This window comes from Petaurus breviceps, unplaced genomic scaffold (assembly GCF_028583685.1).
Source record: "Petaurus breviceps papuanus isolate PSGF00001 unplaced genomic scaffold, PetGlider_PUasm1.0 225, whole genome shotgun sequence".
Classification (NCBI taxonomy): Eukaryota; Metazoa; Chordata; class Mammalia; order Diprotodontia; family Petauridae; genus Petaurus; species Petaurus breviceps.
The window spans coordinates 21,012,418-21,036,612 of record NW_027185889.1 but is presented as its reverse complement, the minus strand read 5'-3'; the positions used below and the strand labels follow the sequence as shown (position 1 = coordinate 21,036,612).

General features: G+C 39.6%; 1 protein-coding gene across 1 annotated transcript in view; it reads left to right on the top strand.

Annotated features, from left to right (window-relative positions):
- Window positions 1-24,195, top strand: part of ANKS1B (ankyrin repeat and sterile alpha motif domain containing 1B) — a 1,399,804-nt gene that overhangs the window by 207 nt on the left and 1,375,402 nt on the right. The window lies entirely within an intron of this gene.

Below are 24,195 nucleotides of genomic sequence, written 5' to 3'. Positions count from 1 at the left end.
AGAGTGTTTTCTTAAAACAGGATGTGTTTGGATGGGAGGAGGGGAGATCTATGTTTGTCTTCCAGGTAAATGTATCTCTTAGATCCTTGGAGAAATTTTAAATGTTCTTCTCATCAGTGCATCGGTTGCTACTCCACTTCCCTCCCTCCCCAAGCCCCCGAGATGCAGTGTGCAGAAGTCCTGCATCTTTATGGCATCTCTGGATAAGAATTAGGGTGCTTTTCTTGGGTGTTTCCATAAATCGTGCTTATTATAGTAGCTGTTTCTAGCCTAGGCTCCCCCCTCCCATTTCCTCCCATTTAAATGAAATTGACAGGGAGTCGCACGCTTGCACTTCCTTGGCAAAAGACAGCCCGGAGCTGCTCTCCCCACTTGCAGGAGGCGTGAGCTGGGCTCCACAAAAGGAAGAAAGTGAACCTTGGCAGGAGATGTCACCGGTCCTGAGAGTGTGTGAAACTTGATGGAGCAGGTTAGGCAGCCAGGAGGCTTTGCCTTTTCTGGACACAGCCGAGTGCAACTCAGTTATTATAAATATGTATCCGACTGAAAGGATCCGGGTTTGGAGGAGATCAAAGGCTGGAAATTGTAGAGGCGCTTAACGTGCAGTTATTGCGGGGGACAGATATTCTTACATTACTTCTGAAAAAGAATGCGAGGGTTTGAATGCAGATACAGATAGGACAGGGTCACATAATTTAGAAATGGACTCAATAAGAGTTGAACTAGTGGGCAAAATGTATTTATGGGGAAGAGGCTGATCGAACTTGAAGCCAGGAAATACTGACTACTGTGTCAGAGTCAAAAAAGCATGAAGCAGCATGGTGTGGTGTAGAGTACAGGATTAGGGAGTCAGAAGACCTCGGTTCAGATCCCAAGTTTGTCACTTGCTGCCTGGGTGACCTTGAGAAAGGGATGAGAATAAGCATTTATATAGCACCTACTACATTCAAGGCACTGTGATTTACAAATATTATCTCATTTGAACCTCACAGCAGCTCTTCAAGGTTGGTGCTGTTATTATTTCCATTTTTCACTTGAGGAAACTGAAGCTCACAGAGGTTAAGCGACTTGTCCAATGTCACACAATTAGTACATATCTGAGGTCTTTCTGACTCCAGGCCCAGTACTCCATCCATTGAGCCACATAGCTGGCCTTGTGTCATAGGAGTCTGGGTCCTAGCTTTCTCATCTGCAAAACACAGGGCTTGGATTACATGACTTTTAGGGCCCCTTTCATCTCTAGATCTAGGGTGGACATATGTGGCATTCCATAACCTAAATGTCTATTCTTTTAAAGGTCTCATTTACTTGATTTATTCTGGATATGTGTGTATATACACATATGTGTATGTCTCTTTCTCCCTCTCTCCATATGTGTATATATATATTATATATATGTGCATATTTGCCACCCCAACCATGTTATAGGTACTGAACTTCATGTAGAAGAAAAATATGTTCTTTAAACTTTGTTGGTTCTCAGCAAGTGCTTTGTACAAACTTCTTGGCTATTCTTAGCTAATGTTTACTTCTGTCATAGTGGTCAGTGAAGATAAGTTTCTAATTGCTTGCATGTGGGAGAAAAATGAAAATGCTTTTCTAAGTGTATATTTCTCACCAGAAAGTAGAGGCAGGATGGTGTAGTGTAAAGAGTATTGTGCTCAGAGTCAGGAGGACCAGGTTAAGATATGATCTCTGACACTTACTAGCTGTGTGACCTTGGGCAAACCACTGAACCTCTCTGAGCTTCCAGCAACTGTTGAAGATGTATCTGCTAAGTGACGGACTGTGTTCTTCATTGGTGTGGATTGTTTCCCATGATGGTGAAATCATAGGTTACCAAAGCTAGTGCCTCCTTCTGAGATTATCTGCAGTTTATTGAGTTTGTATCTTGTTTATACATAGTTCTTTACCTCTTGTCTCAGACCTCATTAGACTGTGAGCTCCTTGAGGGCAGACAGTGTCTTTTGCCTTTTTTTGTATCGTTAGCACTTAGTACAGTGCCTAGCGCACAGTAGGCACTAAAAAACTTACCCTTGATTTGAATGATTAAAAAAAATCAAATGAACATAGCAAAACTAAAAAGGGGGAGGGAGGGAGAAGTGACTGTGTTTCTTTGTGACAGTAAGACTTAATTAGAATTCAGGGTACAGAATAATCACTGGGTTCTTCCATATAGTTTTGCAAAGAACTGGTGGTGCCTGGACATCCTTGTAAATGACAAAATTTCACTATTAAGTACTATTAATGTTGGAGGGTCATAAACTCCTCACATATTTCTATCTTGTTACAGGTCCATTGAATATTCTAAGGCAGGCATAGTTTTTAATATGTAGCATATACTTCTCCTTGGCAACAGGCATCATAATGGCCTGCTTATATGTACCTGATCAGAGGTAAAACCAGGTCTCTATCTGAGCTTATACACTAATAGACAGGACCACGGCCATAGATCGTGATAATAACTGATTCCCAGGACAGGGGTGAAGGGGCAATGGAGACAAGTAGAGAGGGGACAATGAGAAAGAAAGACCTAATTAAGACCTTATTAATGCTTTGCTTACAGTAGGAACTCAATTTTACTGTGATGAATGATGCTTTACAGTAGGCATATTTGTGATAATTCTTTTTTGTTGTTTTAAAAAGTCTTATGGATGCTCTTTTAAATGTTGCCATTCATTTCCAATACTCACCAAGTCCCCAAATTTTTCTTATAACAAAGTACAGTTAAACAAATCAATCCATTCACTGAGCCTAATGACATATCCCTCATTCCATACCTGTAGTGTACCTACCACAACGTGAAAGATAGGGTTCATCCTTAGCCCTCTGGAAATCAAATTAGTTATCGCATTTATCTGAATTTTTTTCCTTTACATTATTGTGGCCAGTGTGGCCAGTGGTTCTTCTTACTTCTCTCTAGTTCACTTTAAACAAGTCTTCTCATATTTCTTTGAAATAAAAGACATAAGCTGAATTCTTTTCTTTTACACTACTGAAGTCATTGAATATATTGTTCTCATGGTTTTGCTTACTTAACTGCATCAGTGCAAGATATCCTCCTGAATTTCCTTGAGTTCCTTTTGGCTTTTTCATATTGTCCTATACTATCGTATTACATTGGCATGCTATAATTTGTTCAGTTTTTCTCCCAATCAATAAACACTATCTTTGTTTCAAGTTTTTGCTACTATGAATTTGGTGCCATCTGTGGAACCTGGCTCTCCGCCTTGGATATCCTGGGGGTATATGGGTCATGATTTTTGAAGGCAATTGAAAATATCCTTTCCCCGATTTCACTGTTTTGAAAAAAAGAAGGGCTAAAGGAGGGGGTTGGATGATATATTCTTTTAATGTTCCCTCTGCTTCTCAATTTATATTTTTAAGGATGGTCAGTTTTTGAAATAAGCACACCTAGTCCTTGGTGATCATTACACACTAAATATAAGGCAAATTTGAAAAACAAAATAGTGTGTTTGACTTGAAAATGATTTCTTTGGTTTGGAGAAGTATGACTTTGTTATAAGTGACAGGTTTTTTTTTTGTATTCCTCCAAACAAACAAACAAACAAACCAGTTATAGAGAAAAGCTCCTAGTAGGAATTGTGAAAAAAATTCTTCTCCTCCTCAGTTCTTTCTGATTTTGATCTCTTCCATACAAAATTTGATGCTCTGCCCTTGAGAAAGCTCGCCGTGGAAAGGCAGGCTTGGAAGTAGGCGTTCCTGGGGACAAGATGAAACTCGAAAATGGCACGTAATTCTCATCATTCTATTATCACTTTAACAAATGGTTCACTTTTAGAGGAATTTAGTTATAGGGTAATGGAAAATTGGTTCATTTTTTTCTGATGAATCAAATCTAATTACTCATGAAATGTAATTTGCACAAGACTTTGAAGTTTGTGTGTCTCAGCATAACTTATCAAATAGATGAGGCCTTTCATTTGTGAGCTGGGTCATTTATGTGGCACAATGAAAATAACACCAGCTTGGGCATCTGGAAACCTGGGTTCTAACCTTGCCTTTAATACTTCATTCTAGGCACTTTCTCTCAGTGGATCTCAATTGCTTCATCTGTAAAATGAGAGGCAGATAGGTGGCAAAGTGGATAGAGTGCTGGGCCTTGGAGTCAAGAGGATACTTATTAACAGTGTGACCCTGGGCAAGTCACTTAACTCTTTTTCCCTCAGTTTCCTCATCTGTATAATGAGCCAAAGAAGGAAATGGCAAACACTCTACCCCCTTTGCCAAGAAATCCCCAAAATGGGGTCACAAAGTTTCAGATATGACTGAAAGCAACTAAACGCTAAAACAAGAGCGAGTCAAGGTGATCTCTCCCCATTCTAGAATTATGTGTTTATTTGTAAAATGAGGGTTTGGGCTAGATGATGTCTCAGGTCACTTTCAGTTCTATATCATGTGATCCTAATGCACTTAACCCCCGGTCATCTGTTTTCCCAAACCCCCTGAGGGAGTTAGACTAGATTAAAGGTTTTTTAACATTTTTTTTTTTATCATGGTCTTGTCTGGTACTCTAATGAAGTATCTAAAGAATAATAATTGTTTTAAACAACTAAAGGAAATGCTAACTTTCAGTTAGAGGTGAGTGAACATAAATATGTAATTCCCTCTCACCCCCATTTAATCTATCTCCTTGAAATTTGTCCCATGACTCTTTGGAATGCTAGGGGAAGAATCCTTAGTCTAGTGATCTCTAAGACCCCTGAAAACTCTAGATCTGTGCTTCTAAATTAGAAATGAGAGGCAGCATGGGAGAGTGGAAAACACTTGGATCCAGACTCATCAGAGACCTGGATTTGAGTCCTACCTTTGGTATTTAATAGCTAGGTGACCTCAGGCAAGTCATTTCACCTCTTGAGTTTTCTGTCAAACAGTATTCCAATTGCTGACTCTATAGTGTTGCTGGGAGGAAAGTACTTTGCCATCCTTAACTCCACATTCTGAGGTAGCTTGGTGCAGTAAATATAGTGCTGGACCTGGCATCAGCAAGACTTGGGTTTGAATACTGCCTCAGATACTTATTAGCTATTTGAACACTGGGCAAATTACTTAATCTTTCTATGCCTCAGTTTCCTCATCTGAGATGTAAGAATTGAGCTTAGAACAATAACTTCAAAGCTGGAAGGAAACCTAAAGGCCACCCTCTTCATTTTACTGATGATGAAACTGAAGCCTAGGGACTTGGGCCAAAACCACTAAAAGTCAGAACCATATGGCTAGTGTTTGAGGTAGAATTTGATCCCAGGCTTTCCTGATTCCAAATCTAGTGTCCTACCTGTTATACCCAACTGCCTCTTGTTGTATCATCCTGTTTCTTATATCAGAAGACCTCTAGGTTTCTTTCTCTAAATCTGTGATCCTATGAGCAGTTGGGGAAATGTGAGTTATTATTCATTCAAAATGCTCCAATGGATCTGTGAACTCTTTCCCCTCAGGGATGCAGACTGCAACTCATTGTTGGCTACCCATCCTGCCTGACTCTCATCAACTTCTCCAGAGGTGCTGGACACCAACTGTACAAGGTGCTGGAAGTTCACTTAGATTTCTCCTGCCATTTCAAGCGTGGTCTTTGTGGCACCTTGCCAAGTGTGGAGTATTGGTGCTATCCATCTATTTTCCCTTACTCCATATCCATGTATTGACCTGACCCTTTTCGTTCATATATTCCCTGATGTGATCCTTCTCTCTAGTTCTTTGAAGTTCCTCCTTGGGTATATATGCATGCATGTATTTTTAAGCATATTTTAAAATTTAATTTGATTTCTAAAATAACAATAATTTATTTTCTCCCTCCCATCTCCCTTCTGCCTGCTCTCCTAAAGAAAAACAAAAGTTTAACAAATTGTCATGGTCAAATAAAACAAATCATACCATTGCTTACATTCCTTGGTTATATGTTGCACTCCTGCCCACCATGTCCTTCTCCATAGCCTTCTGTGTGATTCTCATTTTTAATTGCTTGGAGATATTATTCAATCACAAATAAGTTAAATTAGGGACCCATTTAAAATGACCTTACAATTTCATCTTTATTGCTGGCTATTCATTTAATTTTTCTTCATTTCCTCAATTTATTTTGGCTAAATACCATCTTTTCCTTGTGCTAATTCCCATGGGCATTCTTGGAAAAGCTAGCCAATATAGGACTTTTCCAAAGAAGCAGTAGATTGCCTTGTACCAATTAAGTGTGCAAGAACCATATGACTGGGAGTACACTGAAGTATGTGTCTGTGACAGTGCATTTTCCAGAGAGGGGTTTGAGAAACCTGGAGCTATTACACAACTGTAGCAATAATGTCTGAGGAAGTAGGTCAGCCGAGGTTGTGGTCATTTAATTACCCAAGTGAGCTCAGTCTCAGTACAGTAACATAGAACAGACCTGGGAGCTTATATTCAGGCAAAGTCATTCCAGATTTCAGGAAAAACACCTGGCTCTCCATTTCTGAAGAATCTAATTACCAAGGATGTGGCCCTGGGAATTAAATGTCTGCCTCATGTAATGGGAATGAATTTTCAGTCTGGGAAGCCGATTGTGGAATCTTTGAGTCGTACTGGTAGAAGGGACCCAAGAGATCGTCTAGTCCAACTCAATCTCTGATATATCCCTTCTTCAATATGCACTACGGGAGGTCATCCAGCTTCTACTTGGCTACTTCCAGTGATAATCTTTCAAGAACTTTGGTCATTTTAAATAACTTTTTTTAAAAGGAGTTTTTTTTGCTATGTTTGATTTTTATGTCAGCTAGATTTCACTCTATAACCTTTGCCTCCTCTCCTCCCAGTGCCCCATCCTTTCCATAAAAAAAAGTTTTTAAAAAGAAAAAGAACAGAAAAAAAAAATCCACAGCCTTGGATCTTCACCTCTTCAAAGAAGCGGGGAGGTATAATCTTGTTCTCTTCTTTGGGACTAAATTTGTTATTTATTATTTCCAAAATCTAGTTTTGATTGTTTTATGGTTATTCTTGCTCTCTATATTACTATAGTCATCATGCATATTGGCTTCCTGGCTCTTCTCAGTAATTTTTAACATTTCATATTTCTTTCTTACATTGAACCAAAATCTGTCTTGCTATAATTGGGGGCAATGGGAGGGCTAGCATAGGGAAACTAAAAAGGCACTGGATTAGGAGAAAACCCAGCTGTCCACTGTACTACAAATGTGACCTTGGGCAATTGAATCAGTGAACTAATCAACCGAATTACTTATACTATGTGTGTATACACACATGTATGTATGTATGTATGTATGTATACATATATACACATATGTGTTTGAAATATACAAAATGTTTCATAGCCTTGAACCACCATCTCTGCAAAGGAACAGGAAGATATATCTTAAATCTTTTCTTTGTGGTCATGCTTATTCTATATAATTTCCTAGCATCCAAGTTTCCCAAGAAACATTTCTTAGTCACCTCTGGAATTTTGGTAGATATGAAGTCAAAAGAAATGAAACAATCCCTGTCCTCTGCATAACTTGCATTCTGTTTAGAGGTTGGGGGGATGATATGAGCATATACACATATACATATGTACATAAATAGATAAATGCATATACATACATGCATACACACACAACAATTCAAGTTTGTTGGGGGACAGTCTGAGTAGCTGGTGAAGGAAAATCTCATGTAAAACATGGTACTTTAGCTGAGTTCTGAAGGAATTTAGAGATCTCAAGAGGAGTGGAGTGAATTTAGAATTGATGTGTAAGGTGGAACATAGGCATAGGAAACAGCTGGGGAAAAAGTGCAGAGATGGGAGATGGAATCTTGTGTACAAGGGACAATAAGAAGGCTGGACCATAGAGTAGGCAAAGGTGAATCTTTCATGATAAAACTGGAAATGTAGGCTGGGGTCAATGGTTCTAGTTTCTTCATCTGTCAAATGAGCTGGAGAAGAAAATGATGAGCCACTCCAGTATCTTTGCCAAGAAAACCCCAAATGGAGTCAAGAAGAATCAGATATGACTGAAATGACTGAACAACAAGAGTTAGGGTCAGGTTGTGAAAGGGTTGAAATGTCAAACAGAGGAGTAAGTGCTGACCTTTCTGGGTCTTAGTTTTATTTTTTTTAAAGCAATCGGGGTTAAGTAACTTGCTCAAGGTTACATGGCCAGTTATTTCTCGGTGTGGTGCTAAGTGTCTGAGCCCGGATTCGATCCCCAGATCATCCCAACACTAGAGCTGGTGCTCTTCCTCGCTGTGCTACCTGGCCGCCCCAGGGTCTTAGTTTTCTTGACTGTAAAATGAGGAAGTTGAACATGATGATCCATATGGTTCCTTCTAATCCAGGGGTGGGGAACCTGCAGCTTCAAGGACATGTGTGACCCACTAGGTCCTCAAGTGCAGCCCTTTGACTGTTTGGATTCAGTCAAAGGTCTGCACTTGACTTAGAGGGCCACATGTGGCCTCAAGGTTGCAAGTTCCCCAACCCTGTTCTAGTCCTTACTCCATGATTTAGTAAGCCCATGAGGCAGCTACTTGGCAAAGTAGATAGAGTGTTGTACTTATAATCAGGAGGATATTTTTTAATACTACCTAAAGTATTCCATTTGTGACCCAGGGCAAGTCCCTTCTCTTTCCTCATCTGTAAAATGGAGGTAATAGAAGTACCTACTTCATAGGGTTAGGAGGGCCAAATAAAATAACATATGCAAAGTGTTCTGCAAATATTAAAGTGCTATATAAATGTTAGCTATTATGATTATTGGTATTCCAGTTACGATGAGAGACAGCATTGTGTAGTGCATAGAGAGCCAGCCTTGAAAGTAGGACTTGCCTCTCATGCATCCTGACTGTGTGACCCTGAGCAGATCACTGAACCTTCCAGTGCCCCCAAGCCACTCTCCAAGACTGTAAATTGCAGAGAAAGTGCAGACCTGCATTGGTAGATAGAGTTTACTCCCCTGGGAGTTTCCCATATCAAGGAAATCATAGGTCTAATCACTCTCTACATTCATGGATTGTAATTCTTCCTCCCCAGCTCCTGGCCCCAGGTGTAACAGAAAATCAATATGATATTCTAGAAACTTGTTCTCCAAATATCTGAAGACAACTTTTATGTTTTCCCTAAGGCTTCTCTCTCTCTCTCTCTCTCTCTCTCTCTCTCTCTCTCTCTCTCTCTCTCTCTCTCTCTCTCTCTCTCTCAAGGCTGCACATCTCTGTTTTCTTAAATTGTTCTTTATGTGATAGAGTTGCTATACCATTCACCATGCTGGTCGACCTTCTCTGCATGTGCTCCAGTTTATCAGTGCCCCCTTAAAATGTGTTGCCCATAATTCTCCCAAATTCTTGTGGTAGTCTTTGGCTTGTGCTAGGATATGCTTGTTCCGTTGGACACTTGTTCTATTAAATATACTCAAGTGAACCTCCCTTGCACCCTTATTCTCATACAATTACTGTACCAATTTTTTAATTTCTCTATCAAATACTAATTTCGTGAAGTTGTCTATTGACTTCATTACTTCCACTCCCCTCTCAATACTGTATAATTCACCTTTTGTCCCCAACTATCTAATGACCTCTGTAAAATGGAAGTAAGTTCTGAGCTCTCCCTCAATGGATGTTTTTAAGCAGAGGTTGGATGATTACCTGTGGAGTGTATCATTGCAGGGATTCCTTCCCTAGGTATGGGTTGGACTAAATAGTTACTGAGAGTCCTTCCAAGTCTTAATTCTATAGGTTTGTGAAAGGTCACCAATGACTTCCTAATTGCCAGATCCAACAGCCTTGTACTTCTTGACCTCTTTGTAACAAATAAGCCATGAGTTCCTCCTTTTATCAGCATATTCTTCCTCACCCAGGAAATTCCTATGGTTCCTTGTTGCCTCTGTGATCAAATATATCACTTAACTTTTCAGTGTTTAAAGTTGATCAAAAACCAGGATCCACTTTTATAACCTTGTCATGCATTATTCCTCTCAAGAACTCTATGATACAACAAAATTATTCCTTTCACCTTCTACACCAAGTCCCGTTTCTGTACCTTCACCATCAGGTATCCCCTATGGCTAGGATGCACTCCCTCTTCATCTCTGACTCTTGGAATTCCATGATTTCCTTTAGGACTCATAACATTTGACACCTTATACACAAGATATTTCTTATTTACTCAGTTGCTAGCCCTATTCCCTCACCATCTATATTTATTTTTGGTCTATTCTGCATATATGTGTATATGTAATATTGTGCCCTCACATTAGGATGTAAGCTCCTTGAGGGTAGCCAGTGTTTCACTTCTGTCCTTGCCTCTCTGGTACACTATAGACTATCACATTAAATTGTTGTTGGTCAACTGATTCAGAGCTACTATAAGTTCTTGGTTCATTTCCTATGTTTGCAATCAGTCTTTCTCTTTCTCTTTTGCTTTTTCCTCATTTTTTTCCTGACCTTTTGCTACCTGAAGTTCTATCATTGGCCCTCTATTTTCTCGGCCTTGGCCATCCCATTCTTACACATAGTTGCAGCTATCCTTTCTATGCAGAAGACTCTTAACTCTGTATTTCTAGCCTTGACTTCTCTTAGCTTCAGATCTTTGTCCCTAGTTTTCTATAGGACATTTTGACCTAGATGCTTAGTGATGTCTCACACTCAGCATGTCAGTACTGATCCAAAGGAAAGAACACTGACTTGGGAGTCAGAAGGGTTTGGGTTTAAAACTTGGTGCTACTGTCAACTAGAAAGCTAGCCTAATATAGTAGAAAGAGCATTGTATATTGTTGATGTTGTTGTCGTCAGTCCTTCACTCTTGAAGAGGATCAATGACATCAAGACAGTGATGTGTTGACTTATAACTAATTTGGATTTAAGTGAAGCAGGGCTATGCAAAGTCATTAGCCTCACTTTTTCTCTGGAGTCATTAGAGTCCAGTGGCAAAAAATAGATCAGGTGACTGTTGCTGGCCCTGGATGCAGTGGGAGACCTTGGCTTTTTTCAACTGAGGCCTTTCCTAGGTCTCAGTTTATGCGAAGAATGGAGGCAAAGGATGGCCTCATTTGCCTTCAACAAAGAATCATCCTTGGAGGGTGTAATGTTAATGGGAGTTGAAGATCTTCCCTGCTCATTAATAGACCTCACATGAATCCCAACAAGAGAAGCTTGATTAGAGGAGGCTTGTTTTTCAGGAAGGCCCACACTTTTTGTTACTTTTTAATTAGGCAATGGGTCATGAGGTCATGATGCCCTCTGACCCTGAAGAAGTACATATATACTCTGAGGTTAGCATTTTTCTTTGGGGCTTACTCATTGGAAAAATGTTTTTTGGCCAGATGAGACTCTGGATGGCCATTAAGGGACCCCCAGCTTTGAAAACCCATATGCTGGTGCTTCTCTCTCTGGTAACTATGTACATATGTAATGGTCAGACAGTTGGATCTATATGTTGATCGGTGATGTATGTATTATTTGGTCAGATAGCTAGAAACCCTGTCTGTTGGTCTTTATGCTATTATTTCTGCTTGAAATTTCTGTTTGTATTTTCTCTGAAATTCAGGGTGCTGACTTTCCCCTTTGAACTGAGTAAATGACATATATGTTTGTTTAAAGTGAGATTGCTGACCACTTTTGAATTGCTTTCCTTTAGAAAAACAGATCAAAGAACCTGTGCTAGCAGTCATCCTGGGTATGCTAGGGGGCTTGCTGTTATAGAGGGGAAGACCTTCAGTGTTTCATAGCATTGTAGAACCAATATCTGGAAGATCTGTGTTCAAATTCTTCCTCAGATACACAGAAGCTTTTGGACCCTCAGCCTCAATTTATTTATCTGTAAAAGTGAGACAATATCTCTAGGAATTATTTGATATGGTTATTGTGAAACTCAAGTGAGATAATGTATGTAAAGTGCTTCAAAAATCTTTGAAGTGTTTAATAAATGTCAGTTGCTATCTATAGCTCCTTGGAAAAGAATTTAATTTCTCTGTTGGGTGTCAGTTTCCTCCTCTGTCATTTCTTCCTCTAGATTCTATTTTCCCCCTTCTGACTCCTTTCTTCTTCTTGTCAGAAACATAATTCTTCTCCTTATTTGCCATGTTCATAACTTTGGCTGTGGCTTAGACTCATCTTTCTAGCCCCTTATATCTGTTTAGTTGACAAGTCTTATTGATTCTAATTCCTCCCCACTCCCCCCCCCCCAATTGAGAAGGCAAACAATTTGATGTGGGTTGTTTTCATAATAGTCACATTGTGAAAGAAAACAGACCAAAAAAAATCAAGAAAAATAAATTAAAAAGAGTATGTTTCATTCTGTATTCTGAAACCATCAGTTCTTTCTCTGGGGATAGATAACATTTTTCATCATAAGTCCTTCAGAATTCTCTTGGATTGTTGTATTGCTGAGAATAGCTAAGTCAACTGATCATCTTACAATATTGTTGTTACTTTGTGCACAGTACATTTCATTTTGCATTAACTCATATAACTCTTTCCAGGTTTTACTGAGAGCATCCTGCTCATCATTTCTTATAGCGAAGGAGTATTCCATCATAATCACATACCACAATTTGTTCAGCCATTCCCCAACTGATAGGCATCCCCTCAGTTTCCACTTCTTTGTCATAAAAAAGCTGCTATAAATATTTTTGTATGTATAGACCCTTTTCCTTTTTTAAAATTTCTTTTGAGATACAGACATAGTAGTGGTATTGGTAGGTCAAAAGGTATGTGTGATTTTTATAGCTTTTTGGGCATAGTTCCAAATTCTCTACAGAATGGTTGAATCAGTTCACAACTCTACCAGCAGTACATTGATGTTTCATTTTTCCCACATCCCCTCCAACATTTGTTATTTTCCTTTTCTGTCCTATTAACCAATCTAATAGTTATGAAGTAGTACCTCAGAATTGTTTTTAATTTACATTTCTCTAATCAGTAGTGAGAGCATTTTTCATATGGCTATAGATAGCTTTGATCATTTCATCTGAAAACTATTCATATCGTTTGATCATTTATCAATTGGGTAATGGTTCTTATATATATTTTACTAGTTCTCCATGTGTGTGAGAAATGAGGCCTTTATCAGAAACTTGCTTCAATTTTTTCAGTTACAATTGCTAACTGTATTTCCCTGCATCGTATTTTCCCCATTTATTCTATTCTCTCTCTCCTTTCACTGTCCGTCCTCAAAAGTTTTTTGTTTCTGACTACCCCTCTCCCAATCTGCCCTCCTTTTCTATCACCCTCCCCCTTTTCTTGTCCCCTTCCCCTCCTATTTTCCTGCAGGGTAAAATTTTCTACCCTATTGAATACATATGTTATTCCCTCTTTGAGCCAATTCTGATTAAAGAGAGGTTCACTCACTCCTCCTAACTTCCCCTTTCTTCTGTTCCACTGTAAAAACTTTTTTCTTAGGGGCAGCTAGGTGGCGCAATGAGTAGAGCATAGGCCCTGGAATCAGGAGGACCTGGGTTCAAGTCCAGCCTCAGACACTTAACACACACACACACACACACACACAACTATCCATGTGACCTTGGGCAAGTCACTTAATCCCAATTGCTCTCCAAAAAAGCAAAAACAAAAACTTTTTTTCTTGCCTCTTTCATATGAGATGATTTACCCCATCCTACCTCTCCATTTCCTTTTCTCCCAGTACATTCCTCTGTCATTCCTTAAATATTTTTTTTAGATATCCCATCATATTCAACTCACATCTGTGCCCTCTGTTGATATATACTCCTTCTAACTCCTAGTATCACATTCCCATGTAGGAATGTAAAAATTAGATTTTATTGAGGCCCTTATGACTTCCCTTTCCTGCTTGTTTTTTTATGTTTCTATTGAGTCTTGTATTTAAAAGTCAGATTTTCTATTCAGTTCTGGTCTTTTCATCAAGAATGCTTAAAAGTCCTCTGTTTCATTGAATGTCTATTTTTTCCCCTGAAAAATTATACTCAGTTTTGAAGGGTAGGTGCCTTTTGGTTGTAATCCTACCTCCTTTGCCCTCTGGAATATCGTATTCTAAGTTCTCTGATCCTTTAATACAGAAGTTGCTAAATCTTGTATGACTGTGGCTCCATGACACTTGAATTGTTTGTTTCTGGCTGCTTGTAATATTTCATCCTTGACCTGGGACCTCTGGAATTTGGCTATAATATTTGTGGGAGTTCTCATTTTGGGATCTCTTTTAGGAGTTGGTGGATTCTTTCAATTTCTGTTTTGCCCTCTGGTTCTAGAATATCAGGGCAGTTTTCCTTGATAATTTCTTGAAAGATAATGTCTAGGCTCTTTTTTTTTTATCATGGCTTCTAGGTAATAATTTTAAAATTATCTCTCCTGGATCTATTTCCAGGTCAGTTTGTTTTTCCAATGAGATATTTCACATTGTCTTCTATTTTTTCCCATTCTTTTTTTTTTTTGCCTTTTGGAGGGCAATTGGGGTTAAGTAACTTGCCCAAGGTTACATGGCTAGTATTTTTGTGTGGGTGTTAAGTGTCTGAGGCTGGAACCGAACCGACTCCAGGGTCAGCGCTTTTACTCACTGTGCCACCTAGCCACCCCTTGTTTAATTGTTTCTTGATTTCTCAAAAATTCATTAGCTTCCATTTGCTCAATTATAATTTTTAAGGAATTATTTTTTCCAGTGATCTTTTGTGCCTCCTTTTCCATTTGGCTAGTTCTACTTAAAAAGGTTTTTTTCCTTGTTGAATTTCTGTTCCTCTTTTTCCATTTGGCCAATTCTGCTTTTTAAGGCATTTTTCTCCTCATTGGCTTTTTGGACCTCTTTTACCATTTGGTCTACTCTGCTTTTTAAGATGTTATTTTCTTTAGTAATTTTTTTTTGGTCTTCTTTATCAAGTTGTTGACTCCTTTTTTCATGATTTTCTTGCATCACTCTCATTTCTCTTCCCAGTTTTTCCTCTACTTACTTGATTTTTTTTTCTTTTTTGGAGGGCAATTGGGGTTAAGTGACTTGCCCAAGGCCACATGGCTAATTTTTGTGTTAAGTGTCTGAGGCTGGATTTGAACTCAGGTCCTCCTGACTCCAGGGCCAGTACTCTATTCACTGTACCACGTAGCCACCCCTTCTTACTTGATTTTCAAAATCCTTTATGAGCTCTTAAATGGCCTAAGACCAATTCATATTTTTCTTGGAGGCTTTGGATGTAGGAACTTTGACTTTGTTATCTTCTTCTGAGTATGTCTTTTGATCTTCCTTGTCACAATAGTAACCTTCCACAGTTAGACTTTTTTCTGTTGTTTGCTCATTTCCCCAGCCTTTTACTTGACTTTTACTCTTAAAGTAGAGTTCTGCTTCCAGGGTGGAGGGTTCACTGTTCCAATCTTCAGGGGTTTTGTGCAGCTTTTTTCAGAGACACTTCTAGAGACCTGAAAGTTTTCATTTCTTCCGAGGTGGCATGATCCAAGGAGAGGTGTTTACTCCTCTCCTAGCCCATGCTCTGGCACTGTGTGAGTGAACACAAGAGCTCTTTTATACCCTGGAACTGTAAGGAGTGTCACTGCTCGCTGTGGCCACATGCTCTGTCGTTCTAGTGTTCCTTCGTGACCTAGGACTGTGACCTAGGTCTGAGCATGGGCAAAGCAGCAGAGTCCTGCCTCAGTGCTAGCAAAGAGACCCCTGTGATCTCCCTCTGAACAGTTGTTTGATCCCTTAAGTGTGGGCTGAGAGCTCTGGAAGTAGCCCCTGCCAGTGCTGATTCAGTGGCTCCTCAGGCCTACTCCTGTTTTGCTGGGGCTTTTTCTGTGCTAGCACAGCCAGTACCAGACTGCTTCACTCTCAACCAGGGGCAACAGACCTTTCCTGCCGACATTCTAACTTGTCTTTGACTGGAAAATTATTTTACCCCATCTTTTTGTGTGTTCTGCTGCTCCAGGAATTGTTTTATGGCATTATTTAAAGGTGTTCAGAAGGGTTTTGGGGGGAGCTCAAGTGAGTGCTTCCTTTTCTCCTTCATCTTGATCCAGCCCTCCGAGATATGATTTCTGCAAGACAGATTAGAGGAGGAAGTGCATTCCAGGCATGGAAAGGTTATGGGGATCATAGAAGGGAGAAAAAGAGATGATGAGTTTAGGGAAGAACTAGTATTCTAGTCTGGAAAGAAAGGAAGTTGAAGCCAGATTATGGTAGACATTAAATGCTGAGGGGCAGAGTTTATATTTTATGTTTGAGGTAATAAAGAACCACTGAAGATTTTAGAGGACAGGAGCATCATTTTCAGCTCTGTACCATAGGAAGATGATTTTGGCACATATATAAAGGATGGATCTGAGAAGGGAAGAGGCATGACAGCATTGGAGCTAGAGGTTAGAGGTAGCCATGTCTAGAGACATAGAAAGCATGGCACTTCCCTAGAGAACCTTCTAATATAGATCATATGACTACTTGGGTGAGTGTGAGTTCATCAGTGTCTGATCTTTATTATTGAACCAGATCAAGTAAATGGGCATTAACCTGATGCTGATCCTTAGGAAGATTCTAGAAAAGATTACAAAATGGGATCATTGGACTCGAAATCTAGAAGACCTGGGTTGAAATGCCACTCAGACATTTACTAGCTCTATGACCCACAGGAGTTATTTAGCCTCATTGGGCCTCAGGTTCTCATCTGTAAAATTATAAGACTGGGCTCCTCCTAAAAATCTATGATTCTAGAAATCAGTGATTATTAGATGATTTCATTTAAAATAAATTATGGAGATATAAGATTCCTCTTCCCTCCCTCTTTTACAGATTTGAGAGACCTTAACTGGCTAAGTATTTTTCTCTTTTTTAAATTCTTTGTTCTGGAGACTGGCTTTCTGGATAAGGGAAGGAGAAGGATGTGTTGGGCAATGAAGATGATGTCAAAACAAAATATGTCTCCTTCCCACCTTCCCAGAAAGCCAAAAAAATTAGCCATAGCCCCCCACCTTTGCAAAAAACCTGAAGACGGGAAGAGGGGAGGTTCCTTTATCATGACCAAGCTTGGTCATTAACATTTCCCAGAATTCACTTTCAATTTTCTGGTTGTCTCCCTGATTTCTTAAAGAGAATCCAATAGTCATGTCATCACATTTATAAATTCTTTACAAACTCTCAGTAAGTGCAAATTACATTCTTCTGAGTCAAGAGATCTGAACTCATTTAAACAAGCTAAGTGCTCTCATCCTTGTTCCCTTTATTTTGGCTTTCAATTATCTCTCAGCCATGTTCATCCTCTCCTTCCTGGTTTGAAGATTGTTCTTCTTGATAGAGGAAATGAAAGATTAATTGCTCTGCTTGGTTCCTGTTATCTGCCAACACTATCCCATCTGCCCCCCCCCCCCAAGAATGGGAGAATGGGTCTATTGGTTCTTTGTTCCATTTGGTCTAAACATGTTTTTTGAGCCTGTTTTGTTGTTAACTTTTTCCACAGTTCTTAGTTAATTTTGGACCTTAGACTTTCTGGCATCATCCTATCACATCCAGGCCAGTCTTTTATATGTACACACACACACACACACACACACACACACACACACACACACGCTGTTGCTTGTGTGGCTTTTGTTTCATTTTTTGTACATTTTTTTAATGCGGAGAGCTATGAGTATCCTTGATGTGGGTATCTTCTTCGCTGATATCTATCAGGACTCTTCTACACATGGGGAGAAGCTTTTTGAGAGTTGCTGTATCTGTGTTTTCTCTCACAACATGACTAATATGGAAATATGTTTTGCATGATTGCACACGTATAACCTATATCAAATTGCTTGCCCTCTCAGGGAGGGGGGAGAGAAGGAAGGAAGGGAGAGAATTTGGAACTCAACATTTAAAAAAACGAATGTTAAAAATAATTTTTACATATAATTGGGAAGAAAGAAAATATAATTCATGGAAGACAAAAGTTGCCATAGCTGAAAAACTGATCACCCTGTGGCCAACCTGGTGATGAGTGCCTCCTCCCCCTACCTCAGCTACTAATGCCTTCCCCCAAATGTCTTTCATTTCTTTAATGTAGGTTTTGCATATCATTATGTACAAAATGAAGAGGAAGCAAGGTGGTGCAGTGGATAGATTGCTGGACCCAAAGATAGGAAGAATTGGGTTCAGATTCTATCTCAGACACTTCCTAACTGCATCACCCCAGTCAAAATCACCCAACTGCCCTCTGCTTCAGTTTCCTCACCTGCAAAATAACGATGCAAAATTGTACTTCCTTCACAGGGCTTGTGAGAGGATTTGCAAGCCTTAAAGCACTTCATAAGTGCTATCATCATCATCATCATCATCATCATCATTATCCCCCTTCCCTATGATTATTATTTTAAAAGAATCTATTGAATTTCCCCCATTAGAATGCAAGTCCTTGAGGACAAGGATGTTCTGTTTTTGTCCGTATCTCTAGTGCCTACCACAGTGCTTGGAACATTATAATTGTTGTTGTTGTTTAGCAATTTTCAGTTGAGTCTGACTCTCCATGACCCCATTTGGGGTTTTCTTGGCAAAGATATTGGAGTGGTTTGCCTTTTTCTTCTCCAGCTCATTTTACAGATGAGGAAGCTGAGGTAAACAGGGTGAAGTGACTTGCCCAGGGTCACACAGCTAGGAAGCATCTGAGGTTGAATCTGCATAAGGCTGATGTTAGCGTCTTTTCCCCTGATAAAATCATATCAGCTTTTGATGTTGAATGTTAACAACTTTGGTGGGAAGCACTTTGTGTTCCTGGTCTTTAATAATTCTGGTTACAGCTTTGCGGATGCAGTTGTCAGCCCAAATCTTGACAGGGGGTGACCTTCTTGGATAATGGCCAAGAGGGCTGGTCTGGAATCAGGATAGGTAATCTGGGGTGGGGACTGCTGCCATTCTTAGGGCTCTTGGACTGAAGGTGGAGGGAAGGGAGGTATCCATAAGTAGCAGTTGGTGCTGGGGGTTGGCAAGGAAGATGGAGCTATTGGAAGCAGAGCTATTGATATGGGAGAGGTGGGTTGGGGTGTTGTTCCAAAGCTCTTGGGTTTAAGGTCCTGGGGCTATCTTCTTTCCCTTCTAAGAGGTGGGCATGGTGGTATTTTGGCTCACTTGGTGCAGTCTACCTCCTGTCTCTTCCTCAGTGTGCCATACTGATATAGGTAGACTGGCTCTCCTTCCCATGAGAATAAATTGCATTCCTATTGACAAAATTTTTGTTTTTGAGAGCCTCCCATCTGTCTTGATCTACCTTTCTCTTTATTATCTCTAACCAGAGGTCCAAATCTATATTTTCTCTGAACTTTTTGTTCTTATTACAGTATCTATTAAATTATTATATTATATATAATATATATATCTATTATTAATCCATAATGTTATATTGAACAGTCTTTGCATTCATGTTTTTTTTGTTTGTTATATTTTTGGAGTGGAATTTACATAGCATTCCCAAGAAGGCAGAGCTGATTAGATGAGATGTTCCATGAATATTTGTTAAATTGCACTGAATACAGTTGCAAAGGGTCTGCCTCCCAAGTCTCTCCTACACCATGAGATATGATAACATTAGACAAGGTGCCATATTGTCCTATATTAAGCAACTAGTGTTGCAGTGGACAGAGCAGTGGGCCTTGGAAGAGTTCAAGTCAGGAATATGAATTTCCATCCTGTCTTAGATGCTTACTAATTGTTTGATCCAGGGTATTTCATAGAATCATAGCATGAATCAAAGAAGCCATAAATTCCAAACTCCTCTTCTTACAGATGAAGAAATCAAGGAATGGAGAGGTTGAGTGATCTGCCCAGGGACACAAACTAGTAAAGTGTCTAAAGTAAGACTTGAACTTAGGTTTTCTGACCTACAAGGCCAACATTTTGTCTACTATACCGCCTAGACTCTGAATAACTTGACCTATTTCTCAGCCTTAGTTTTCTCATTTGTAAAAATACGGGTAGTTACAGTATAAGGTTGTTGTCAGGTTCAAATGAGATGATGTGTAGAGTGCTTGGCAAGTCTTTACAGGATCTATAAATATTAGCTATCATTTAATTCACAGGAGCAATCTAGAAAGGATAGCCTACTGCACAGCTCCATTGATGGGGTGGGGGAGGTGGTTGGGTGGGGTGAGGGAAGGCATAGACAGTTCAGGAATGAGTTTACTCTGGTTTTTGTGGTAGATATAGGTGAAAGGAAATGAGGCAGCTTTAGAAAGTCCTGGTGGTTTCTTTCTTTATTCTTTGGGGAGATTTTAAACAATTACTATATTTTGACTTTGTATCACTTAATTTCCCAAGATATCCTGCCCACCTCATACCTAGAGAACCATCCTTTATAAAAAAGAATGAAAAAGAGAAAAAAAGGAGGGGCAGATTAGCAAAAATAAACAATTCATTAACCAAATCTGCCAGGGTATGTGACATTCTGCACCCACGGTTCCCCACCTTCAGGAAGAAGGAAGGGAGGGACCTTCTCATGGCTCTTCTTCAGAAAGCCCTTGGGTTTTCATAGGTATTTAAAGAATTTTGATTTATGGTTTTATATGTCTGGAGCTGCAAAGGTCCTTGGTGGTCATCTAGTCCTAAGACCAGTTAGGAAGAGACAGAGACAGGGTATGAATCCAAGCCTTCTATTTCTAAACTCCATTCTCTTTTTCCATTGAACCACACTGATTCCTTGGGATGTGGGCCCTCACTTCCAAGAAAACTCAGCCTTGGTTAAAAGTGATAAATCACAAAGAGAGCAGTAACGCTGCCTGGAAGCTTTATCTTGATAAAAATAGGCCAGTTCCAAATGGATTCTCTATTTTAGAATCTCACGATGTTTGGTGATTGCACCATTATATGCAGAGAGCTGCCAGGACTTGAGTGAATGGTACCAGCTGTTCTAGGGGGAGAAGGGAGAGGCTGCTTTGGTATATTCCATCTCCTCCTCCAAGCTGCCAGGCTTTCTCACCCACAAGATACTGGTAGGTTAGATGGAACTGTTTGGTCTTTAGTTCCTTTTGAGCTTTCCTGGGCTGATGAGAGATAAGCCTGGTCATGGTCTGGGGCTAAGTGACATCTCTCCCCTTACAAGGGAACCATGGAAAAATAACAGTTTTTATTTCACTAAGCCAGTGGTGAGCACAATGCCTTGTCAGCCACTTACTCTGACCACCCCTGCTCTCCTGCAGTGAACCCAATGGCCCGATTCATTGGGAACTAGAATCCCAAGCTCCCTCCAAAGCCAAGGCCACCCTCTCCCAGGTAGTTCTTGCTCTACCCTTTCTAGATATTAACTCTTTCTCCTTGTAATGGCTCTTTTAAAAATATTGACTTTTGTTTAGTTGTTTTTCAGTTGTGTACAACTCTCTGTGACCCCATTCAGGTTTTCTTACAAAGATACTGGAATGGTTTGCCATTTCCTTCTCTAGCTCCTTTTACAGATGAGGAAACTGAGGCAAAAAAGATTCAGGGATTTGCCCAGGGTCACACAGTTAGTAAATGTCTGGGGTTGGATTTGAACTCAGGAAGATGTCTTCCTTATTCCAAACCCAGTTCTCTATCCCCTGCACCACGTAGCTGCCCCCATATATTTATATATTCAGTGTATTTCTCCCTGAAGAATATAAATTCCTTGAGGGCAAGGGACTGTTTATTTTATATCTCTGTGTCCCTGAGGTCAGTGCCTGTTACACAGGGACAGGGATAGGAATTGGACATGTTATTTTACAGGTACAGTTTAGCACCTTCTCTGTCACTTTTAGCCTTAGAGGGCTGCTTAGAGCCCTGAAGGACTTTCTTACACAAAATTGCACAGTTGTTGAATGTAAGACACAGGATTTAAACTTGGGTCTTCTTTTCTCCAGGACTGTCTTTCTATCCAATATAGCATGCCGCCTCCAAATGCATATAGTAGATATTTAATGTAAGCTGGTTGATTGATTAATTCATATATATGTATTTGTATTTATTTGCTTGTGTACATTTTTTGTCTCCTCTATCCTCCACCAGTAGAATGTAACCTCATTAAGGGCAAGAACTGTTTTTCCTTTTGTTTTTTATTCTTGTTACCTCTCACAATACCTGGCACATAGTAGGTGCTTCAATTCTTGTTGATTTAATTCATTGGTTTATGCCTTGTGTTACTTATATACATGTTTTATCCACTCCAGTACAATGTTAGCTTCTTGAAAGCAGGGACTGTTTCATTTTTGTCACCTCATTGCCCAACAAAGTACTTGCCACCTAGAAAGAACTGAGCACATGTTTGCTGAGTTTAACTGAATCAAACTGACATACTGGAGTCCAGTGGTTCCCAACCTTTTTGAGTATGAGGACCCTTTGCTAACCTCAAAAAATGTCCAAGCATCACATTGTTGCTGTTGAGTCATTCAGCTGTGCCTGACTCTTAGTGATCCCATGGACCATAGCATGCTGAAATTGCCCATGGGGTTTTCTTGGGAAAGACACTGGAGGGGTTTGTCATTTCCTTCCCCAATGGTTTAAGGCAAACAGGGTGTTTTCTTCTTCAGATCATTTTACAGATGAGGAAACTGAGGCAAGCAGGGTGAAGTGACTTGCCTAGAGTCTCACAGCTAGTAAGTGTGTGAGGCCAGATTTGAATTTACTGAGGCTCAGGGTTCTATTTACTTAGGCTCAGGGTTCTATCCACTGTGCTACCTAGCTGTTTGCATCTTACCTGATAGTAATACCTGTTGAATGAGAAAATGCCTAGTGACAAAAAGCTCATATGAGTCCAAGTATGTGAATTTGTGTTTTATTAATCATACTAGTTTCTATATGTATTTGAAAAATAGTAATACATATATGTGTGAGACATTTATTCAGGACACAGGAGACACAGTGTATTTGTTTATTTACTAGATTGAGCCATTGCTGCATTGTGCTGGAGCTAAATAAAGATGACAGTGTTTGATGTATATATGGATTCGAAGACCTCTTGTAACAATTCCATAGCTCAAAAACCAAAACAAAACAAAAAACCAATTCCACAGCTCCCACATGGGGCCCATAGTCCATAAGTTAGGAACTACTGCTCTAAGCCTGTAGGTTGAGCACTGGGCTTGGAGTCAGAAAGACTTGATTTAAAATCCGGGATGAGACACTTCCTAGCTGTGCAACCCTGGGCAAGTCACTTCACCCTGTTTGCCTCAGTTTCCTCATCTGTAAAATGAGCTGGAGAAGGAAATAGCAAACCACTCCAGTATCTTTGCCAAGAAAACCCCAAATGGGATCACAGAGAGTTGAACATGACTGAAAATGACTGAACAGCAACAGATATCTTGTTTGTACATAGTCGTTCAAATGCTGTTTCCTCCATTAGACTGTGGGGTCCTTGAGAACAGGGACTATTTTTTCCTTTCTTTTTATCTCTACCACTTAGTGTAAGCTCTAGCACATGGTAGGCACTTAATAAATGTTTATTGATTCATCTTGTTGACTTGATTTTTTTAAAGTATGTATTATTCTTGGTATTACCTATTTTGCCTTGCTTGCCTATGTCCCCATCTCAACCTCCTTCTGCTCTTGTCTATGTATTTTTTCAGTGTTTCCTTGACAATCTTCTTTCTTCACCTCCTCATTAGCACTGCCTCCCCTACTTCTCCCCCACCAAAATCTCCCCATCCCCAGAGCACTTCCTTAGGACAAATACATATGAATACAAAATGAATGCATATGTTGTCAGTCTGAAGTTATGTCTATCACCTTTCTGCCAAGACATGAGAAGCATCATATAATGTATTAATGCATGTCCTTTGTTTACATCCTCAACAAGGCTTAACATGATTTCAAAGTTCAGTAGGGTCAGTTTCAATGACCTTCTTTATATGTTAAGCTCCAATGATATTGTCATTTTAGAAATGCTCAGTAATTTTCTGATAGAAGTCACTTCTTTCTAGACCTTTCTCATGTATGTTATAAGGGGTGGGGGCATATCCAATATTACTTTAGTACAGCATGGTTCAGTGGAAAGAACAGTCAGTGGATCTGGGCTCAAATTTCAGTTTTGCTATTATCTGTGCACCCTTGGGTTAATCTATTTATTTCTCTTTGACCTCAATTTCTTCATCTGTCAAATGAGGTAGTTGGGCTAGAGAGAATATAAGGTCTCTTCTGGGTCTAAATCTGTGATCATTGGGAGAATATGTAACAAAAATGAACAAGATTAGGTAATGAAGATATGGAAACATTTGAAGTTGAATTTTTGACTTTAATTTTATATCAAATCCTTCTATTCTCCTTCCTTCCTTCCTTCCTTCCTTCCTTCCTTCCTTCCTTCCTTC